The sequence below is a fragment of the Piliocolobus tephrosceles genome, chromosome 14, assembly GCF_002776525.5.
Source record: "Piliocolobus tephrosceles isolate RC106 chromosome 14, ASM277652v3, whole genome shotgun sequence".
In the NCBI taxonomy this organism is placed as follows: domain Eukaryota; kingdom Metazoa; phylum Chordata; class Mammalia; order Primates; family Cercopithecidae; genus Piliocolobus; species Piliocolobus tephrosceles.
The window spans coordinates 86,562,883-86,570,422 of NC_045447.1; the positions used below are offsets into that span (position 1 = coordinate 86,562,883).

At 43.4% G+C, this 7,540-nt stretch overlaps 1 non-coding gene across 1 annotated transcript; it reads left to right on the forward strand.

The window, feature by feature from the left end:
• The first annotated feature begins 266 nt into the window (after positions 1-266).
• LOC111543456 lies at positions 267-370 on the forward strand. The gene has a single exon (XR_002731876.1). It is a non-coding gene; the product is annotated as a small nucleolar RNA U13 (small nucleolar RNA).
• The last annotated feature ends 7,170 nt before the right edge of the window (positions 371-7,540 follow it).

The window sequence follows — 7,540 nt, forward strand, 5'->3', positions numbered from 1 at the left end:
TCAATGCCACTTAGGCATGAATCCAGGGTCCTGGGTACCAGACGCATGGTCTAGGTAGGGAGTGTTATGTACTAGGTGAGCATGGGTTCCATTGGGCGTGTTCCCTTGTCTTGTAGGATGTTAGCTCTGAGGGGCGTGGCTGCAAGAAGGCTAGCCTTGAGCTCTCTAAAAGGCAGGGCTCAGGACAAAGCTCCCAGTTGCTTAGGCCTGTGGGTAGTACTACTTAAAAATCCCCTTGAGAACTTCTTTAAAATGCAAATGTTTCGATCCTTTTGTGGTTCAAAAGCATGATGATTGGGTGTTCACAGGCATGTGTGAGACGGGCCACCCTCTGAACCTCCTTATGACCCGGTACATTACCTGTCTGACCTGAAAAAAAAAAAATGCAAATTTCTGGATTCTACCCGCCTCCCCGCACTCCGACATTATGATATAGCAGCTCTGTGGTAGGACCCAGGAATCTGCCTGTGTAATCACAGGTTGATATTCCGGTGTTTCCTGGTTTTGCTCTGCTGATTTGGGGGATGTTTACCAGCAGGAGAGAGGCCTCTTTCCTCTGCCCTCCCCCAGACCCCAGTGACTCACGCTCCTATTGCTCCTCCTGCTCCTCCTGTTGCTGGCCTCTCTGTTGTGGTTGCCAGCGCTACTCTGCAGACGCTGCCTGCTCCCTGCACGCCAACACAGATTCTGTTTCCCTGCTACCGCTGCTGCTGTTGTTTGTTCTGTCCCTGGCTTATTGTAGGAGAACTCATTGTTCTGTTGCCACTGCTACCAAGCTGCAAACACCAGGCTCACGGTGCAAGGGGAAAGGGTTTCTCCTCTGGGTGTTCTGCCTCTATCGCCTAGGCTCTCAGGCTTTGTTGTCAATGGCACTGTGAGACCCTAAACTGTGGCCTTGTGATTCCCACGTCTCCATTTAGTTTTTTCTTTTGTTCTCTGAGATCTGAGAAGGAACCCATGTCTTTCAGTATTCCTGTTTTCTTTCGGTACTTCCCCCCGCCCCCACTCTAGAATTTAGGGCAACCTTCTGCTATGGTCTGAATGTTTATATCCCCCCAACTCACCAAATTCATATGTTGAAATCTTAACCCCTAAGGTGGTGGTATTAGACACTGAAGCCTCTGGGAGGTAATTAAGTTATAAGGACAAAGCCGTCATGAATGGAATTACTGCCCTTATTTAAAAAAGGCCCTAGAGAGCCAGCTAGCTCCTTCCACCATGTGAGGACACAACCTGAAGGTGCCCTCTACGAGGAAGGGTCCCTCACCAGACACCAATCATCTGGCACTTTGATCCTGAACTTCCTATCCTCCAGAATTGTAAACAAATAAATTTATCTTGTTTATAAACCATAAGTTCATGATTTTTTTTTTAGACAGAGTTTCACTCTTGTTGCCCAGGCTGGAGTGCAATGGCACTATCTTGGCTCACCACAAACTCCACCTCCCGTGTTCAAGCAATTCTCCTGCCTCAGCTTCCCAAGTAGCTGGGATTACAGGCATGTACCACCATGCCCGGCTAATTTTGTATTTTTAGTAGAGACGGGGTTTCTCCATGTTGGTCAGGCTGGTCTCGAACTCCTGACCTCAGGTGATCCACCTGCCTCGGTCTCCCAAAGTGCTAGGATTATAGACGAGAGCCACCGCCCCATCCAAGTTCATGGTTTTTGTAATTAGCATCCCAAATGGACTAAAACCCCCATCCTCCTGAAGGTTCTGAATCTGAGGACCCAACACTCGGCTCTCAGCCTTAATGTCGTGCTCCCACTATTTTCAGGGGGCCCAATATAAATTTCCTCAGTTTCTGAGGTAGGTGGGCTCGCAGAATGACCTTTAGTATGACCTTTGTTACATTTACAAAACAGATTGCTTACAGAGTTAGACAAATACAGTTGGCCCTCTGTATCCCTGCCTTCCATATCCATGGGTCAAAAATATTTAGAAAAAACATGTGTCTGTATTGAACATGTATAGATTTTATTTTCTTGTATATTTCCTAAACTATATAAAGTATAATAACTACACAGCATTCATATTGTATTAAGCATTACAAGTAGTGTAGTTATGATTTAAAGTATGTGAGAGAATATGCACAGGTTATATAGAAATACTACACCATTTTTTTTTTTTTTAAATCAGGGACTGAAGCATCTTTTCAGCTATGGCTTTGGTATCCAGCGGGGGTCTGGGAACCATTCCTCCATGGATACTAAGGGATAACTCTAATTGCTAAATCATTTCCTATTTTTGTGAACTAATAAAGGAAAGTGTGAAAAACATGAAGACTGAAAATGGCCAAAAATTAAAGAATAGTATGCTTATTCAAGCCTGGTGTGGTGGCAGGCACTTGTAGTCCTAGCTACTTAGAAGGCTGAGATGGGCCTAGGAGTTTGAGGCTATAGAGGGCCACGATTGCACCTGTGAATAGTCACTGCACACTAGCTTGGGCTACATAGCTAGACCCTGTCTCTAAAAAAGAAAAATTCTGCTGTAATAAACCTGCACACATAAAATGATGTCTATGTATCTATGTAGTGTGTATATACATATGTGTATAGGAAATGTGTGCGTGTGTGTTTGTGTGTATGGATACTGTATTAGTTAAGACAAAAAAATCTGGCTTCATATGTTATAAAATAATGTCTTGAGCTATCCATTCAAGTGTGCTTTCTTGTTTCTCTGTTTTTTTTTTTTCCTATTTCATTCAGTGGTTTTCACTGCCTTTGGGAAAAAGTGACACAGCAAAACACTTAGAAGAATCAAATGTTCTTCCTTTGAGAATGTGGTCTGCACATAAGAGAGAACATTTAGAGTCAGATTATGAGACTAAACAAGTTTCCTTCACCTGCAGCTACATAAAAATTTCTAGAGGAAGGAGAGAATCAGGAAAGATTGAAGACTTGACTCCCTGTTAAGGGTTCTGCCCGAATTCTGAAAATAGAGAATAAAAGACACCCTCTCCCTCTCTAGTATATTTTGTCAGTGAAGGTCAGAGAGGCCCATGAAATCAGGTCTGGGGAGCAAGGTAAAACCCAGAATTTCTACATGATCGTGTTAAAGTGGGAATAAAGGAATATCATTATAGTGTATCTGGGCAGGTGGGCATGAGACAGCCTGATTGAGTTCCTGAAATCCCAGGTCAGTGTGGGAGAAGCAGAATATTTTATGCAGCTGAGAGCTCCATAGTTTCTTTCTTTCTTTCTTTATTTGAGATGGAGTCTCACTCTGTTGCCCAGGCTGGAGTATAGTGACACAATCTCTACTCACTGCAACCTCTGCCTCCCTGGTTCAAGTAATTCTCATGCTTCAGCCTCCTGAGTAGCTGGGATTACAGATATGTGCCACCACACCTGGCTAATTTTTGTATTTTTAGTAGAGATGGGATTATACCATGTTGCCCAGGCTGATCTCAAACTCCTGACCTCAAGTGATCCACCCGCCTCAGCCTCGCAAAGTGCTGAGATTACAGGCGTGAGCCACCAGCAGTCCCAGCTACTCAGGAGGCTGAGGCAGAAGAATCGCTTGAACCAAGGGGTGGAGGTTGCAGTGAGCCAAGATTGTGCCACTGCACTCTAGCCTGGTGACAAGAGCAGGACTCCATCTTAAAAAAAAAAAAAAGAAAAGAGCTTCTTAAGGTATTTTCTGTGCTTCTTGTTTTCTCTTTTGTATTTTTCATCTTTATGTCTTTGTGTTTCATTCTGAATAACTTTAGTGATCTGTCTCCCAGTTCACTAATTCTCTTCTCAGCTATGTCTAGTATTGTAATTTATTGAATTATTAATTTTAGGTATCAGTTTTTCAGCTTTAGGATATCTAATTTGGGTATCTAATTTGCCACTTGTTTTCTGCCATAATTTTTTTTTTTGAGATGGGGTCTCACTCTGTCGCCCAGGCTGGAGTGCAGTGCAGTGATGTGATCTCAACTCACTGCAAGCTCCGTGTCCTGAGTTCACACCATTCTCCTACCTCAGCCTCCTGAGTAGCTGGGACTACAGGTGCCTGCCACCACACCCAACTAATTATTATTTTTTGTATTTTTAGTAGAGATGGGGTTTCACTGTGTTAGCCAGGATGGTCTCCATTTCCTGACCTTGTGATCCACCTGCCTTGGCCTCCCAAAGTGCTGGGATTACTGGCATGAGCCACTACCTGCCTCTGTCATAATTTTTAACCTTGACTTTTAGCTCCTTAAACATAGCAAGCACTGTTGTTTATATATTTATCTGATAATTCCAGCATCAGGTGCCTCTAAGATCTACTTTCATTTTTTTTTTTTTAATTTACATTAACAGTGTCTAGTTTGCATTTATGCTTGGTTACTTTTGATTGTGTGCTAGACGTTGTTTTTGGCAAATAATTTTTTTTTTTTTGAGACAGAGTCTCGCTCTGTCGACGGGGCTGGAGTGGAGTGGCCAGATCTCAGCTCATTGCAAGCTCCACCTCCCGGGTTCACGCCATTCTCCTGCCTCAGCCTCCCAAGTAGCTGGGACTACAGGCGCCCGCCACCTCGCCCAGCTAGTTTTTTGTATTTTTTTAGTAGAGACGGGGTTTCACCGTGTTAGCCAGGATAGTCTCGATCTCCTGACCTTGTGATCCGCCCGTCTCGGCCTCCCAAAGTGCTGGGATTACAGGCTTGAACCACTGCGCCCGGCCGCTTGGCAAATAATTTTTAAAACACAATGTGTACAAATCATGTGAAGCCTAGACTGGTGTTTTGTTCACCAAAAAGATTTTAAATTACTTTAGTTAAGTTCGTAGGGACACTATTAACTCAGGATGATGTTAATTCAAGTTTCAGATTTGATATTTTCCAGGTCAGCTGGACCAACTGTCCCTGCTATATGATTTATTTCTTAAAGCAAAATCAGTTCAATTCTGCAGCTCTCTTATATACTACGGAGCTCGCAGTCACATAAATTATTCTGCTGCTCTCACACTGCCCTGTAGTTCGTAAGAGAAATAGTTTACTTCTGTACTACTCTTACATCTAGGGTGTGGCTCTTTGAGCACCAGTCCAAAGTGAAGAATAATTTACTGACTTCCTACCTTCTCTGGCTCTAGGCACTGATTTTTGTTTTCCCTCTTGGCCACCTATCTTCAATTGGAAAATGCCCTCAATTCAAAAATGCTCCAAGTGCCAAGCTTTCCTATCTGAATTCCCATTTTTTCCTGTATCTGGCTGGCAATTCATTAGAATCCTGCTGGCTCTTTGATGCTTCTAAGATTTTCATCTTTTATTTTTATTTGTCTATTTATTTGAGATGGAGTCTCACTCTGTTGCCCAGGCTGGAGTGCAGTGGTATGATCTCAGCTCACTGTAACCTCCACCTCCTGGGGTTAAGTGATTCTCCTGCCTCAGCCTCCCAAGCAGCTGGGACTATACGTGTCCACCAGCATGCCCAGCTAGTTTTGTATTTTTAGTAGAGATGGAGTTTCACTATGTTGGCCAGGCTGATCTTGAACTCCTAACCTCAGGTGATCTGCCTGCCTTAGCCTTCCAAAGTGTTGGGTTTATAGGCATTAGCCACCACACCTAGCCTGAAGTTTTGATTAAAAATGCTTTACTGGGCTGGGCAGGGTGGCTCATGCCTGTAATTCCAGCACTTTGGGAGATTGAGGCTGGGAGATCACTTGAGGTCAGGAGTTCAAGACCAGCCTGACCAACATGGTGAAATCCCATCTCTACTAAAAATACAAAAATTAGCCTGGTATGGTGATACATGCCTGTAATCCCAGCTACTCAGGAGGCTGAGGTAGGATTATCGCTTGAATCTAGGGGGCAGAGGTTGCAGTGAGCCGTGATCGTGCCACTGCACTCCAGCCTGGACAACAAGAGCAAGACTCCATCTCAAAAAAAAAAAAACACACACACACACAAAAACAAACAAAAAAAACTTCACCGGAATTAAATTCCAGTCATCTTGAAGTCATGATCATGACGCTGTGGAAGAACCGGTGAGGTAGGATGAGACAGAATCTCAGATGCTACGCTGATTTGGGACTGTGATGATTTTGGACGATAGACTATGATGAGGCTTCAAAAAGAGTGCAATAGTGTATTTTAATTTCTTTGGGTAGATTCAAATTAATCTTCAGAAAGACAAAATGCAAATGTAGTCTTGTTAGAGCTTGCTGATGAGACTACATTTTTCAAGTGTTTGAGGAATGCCTAACAAGGGAAAGGCAGAGCAAACTATTTTTAATGACCTTACGGCTTTGAATTGCTAAAAGGGAGTCAGTCCACCAGGCTCAGGCTACTTAGAGTAGAGGATCCTGTTTCAGTCACAGACTGGCTCATCTCTTAATCTGTCATAAAATGATGGCTTAGCATACATGTGGGAGCTGGGGGTAAGGGAGAAGGAGGTGCTGTGTTTTGCGGAAGAAGATAAACTCTATAATAAGGCCTGACTCTTCCCTAGCCTTAAGGGGAAATACTTGTGAGACAGTGGCCAGGATCAGCTTAACTGCTCTCTCTTTTTGCTTTGCCTATGGGAAACTGAGCCCCTTTTTGCGAAGTATATTCATCCATTGAACCCTCCCACCTTATGATGCATAAAGTGATAAAGGCTTGGAGATCTGGAGGAATCCAAGGTTCGATCCCTGGCTCTAGAAGAAACTCTGGGCAGCCAGCATGATTTACTTTTCTCTGCTCCAAAGACTGGGGGATAAATTAAAGGAAAAGAGGGCATGATCCAGCAATCCACTGGTGCGAGTTGTTGCTTTAAGCAAAGACTACTGTTTCCCTTCCTGATTTTCCCCTGACCATGATCTCCCAGAGATGTCTCCCAGCAACCACCAGAGTTGTGGTTAAGTACACCTAGCCAATCCAATAAATCTAAGGGAGATGCAGTCCACATAGCCTTGCATGACTTGCCATGTGAGTTACCGTTCTGGAGAGACAAACTCAGGCTGAAAACTTATTTGAGATAGCTTATGAAAACAAAGATAATTTATGGTAAGGATACAGGCACTCTCATACAATCTAAGGCAGAAAAATAGCTAAGCATCAGAACAAACTGAACCAAAGACTTAAACACTTCTGCTCCTTTGTGTAATTGGTTTCATGCGCTTCTCTCTCTCCCTTCCTCTCTCTCTCTTTCTCTCTGTGGACTAGCTTTTTCTACTTTTCATATACAAATTTTAAAAATACAATTTCTAGCAGGTGCAGTGACTCACGCTTGTAATCCCAGCACTTTGGGAGGCTGAGGCGGGTGGATTACTTGAGATCAGGATTTTAAGACCAGCCTGGCAATCATGGCAAAATCTCGTCTCTACTGCAAATACAAAACTTAGCTGGGTGTGGTGGTGCACGCCTGTAATCTCAGCTACTTGGGAGGCTGAGGCAGGAGAATCGCTTAAACCCTGGACACAGAGGTTGCAGTGAGCTGAGATTGTGCCACTACCCTCCAGCCTGGGTAACAGAGGGAGACTTTGTCTCAAAAATAAATGAATAAATAAATAAAATAATAAAAATAAATAAATTAATTAAATCTCTACAATTTCCCAACATTAAATGTCAGCAATTTGGAGAGGGACAACTG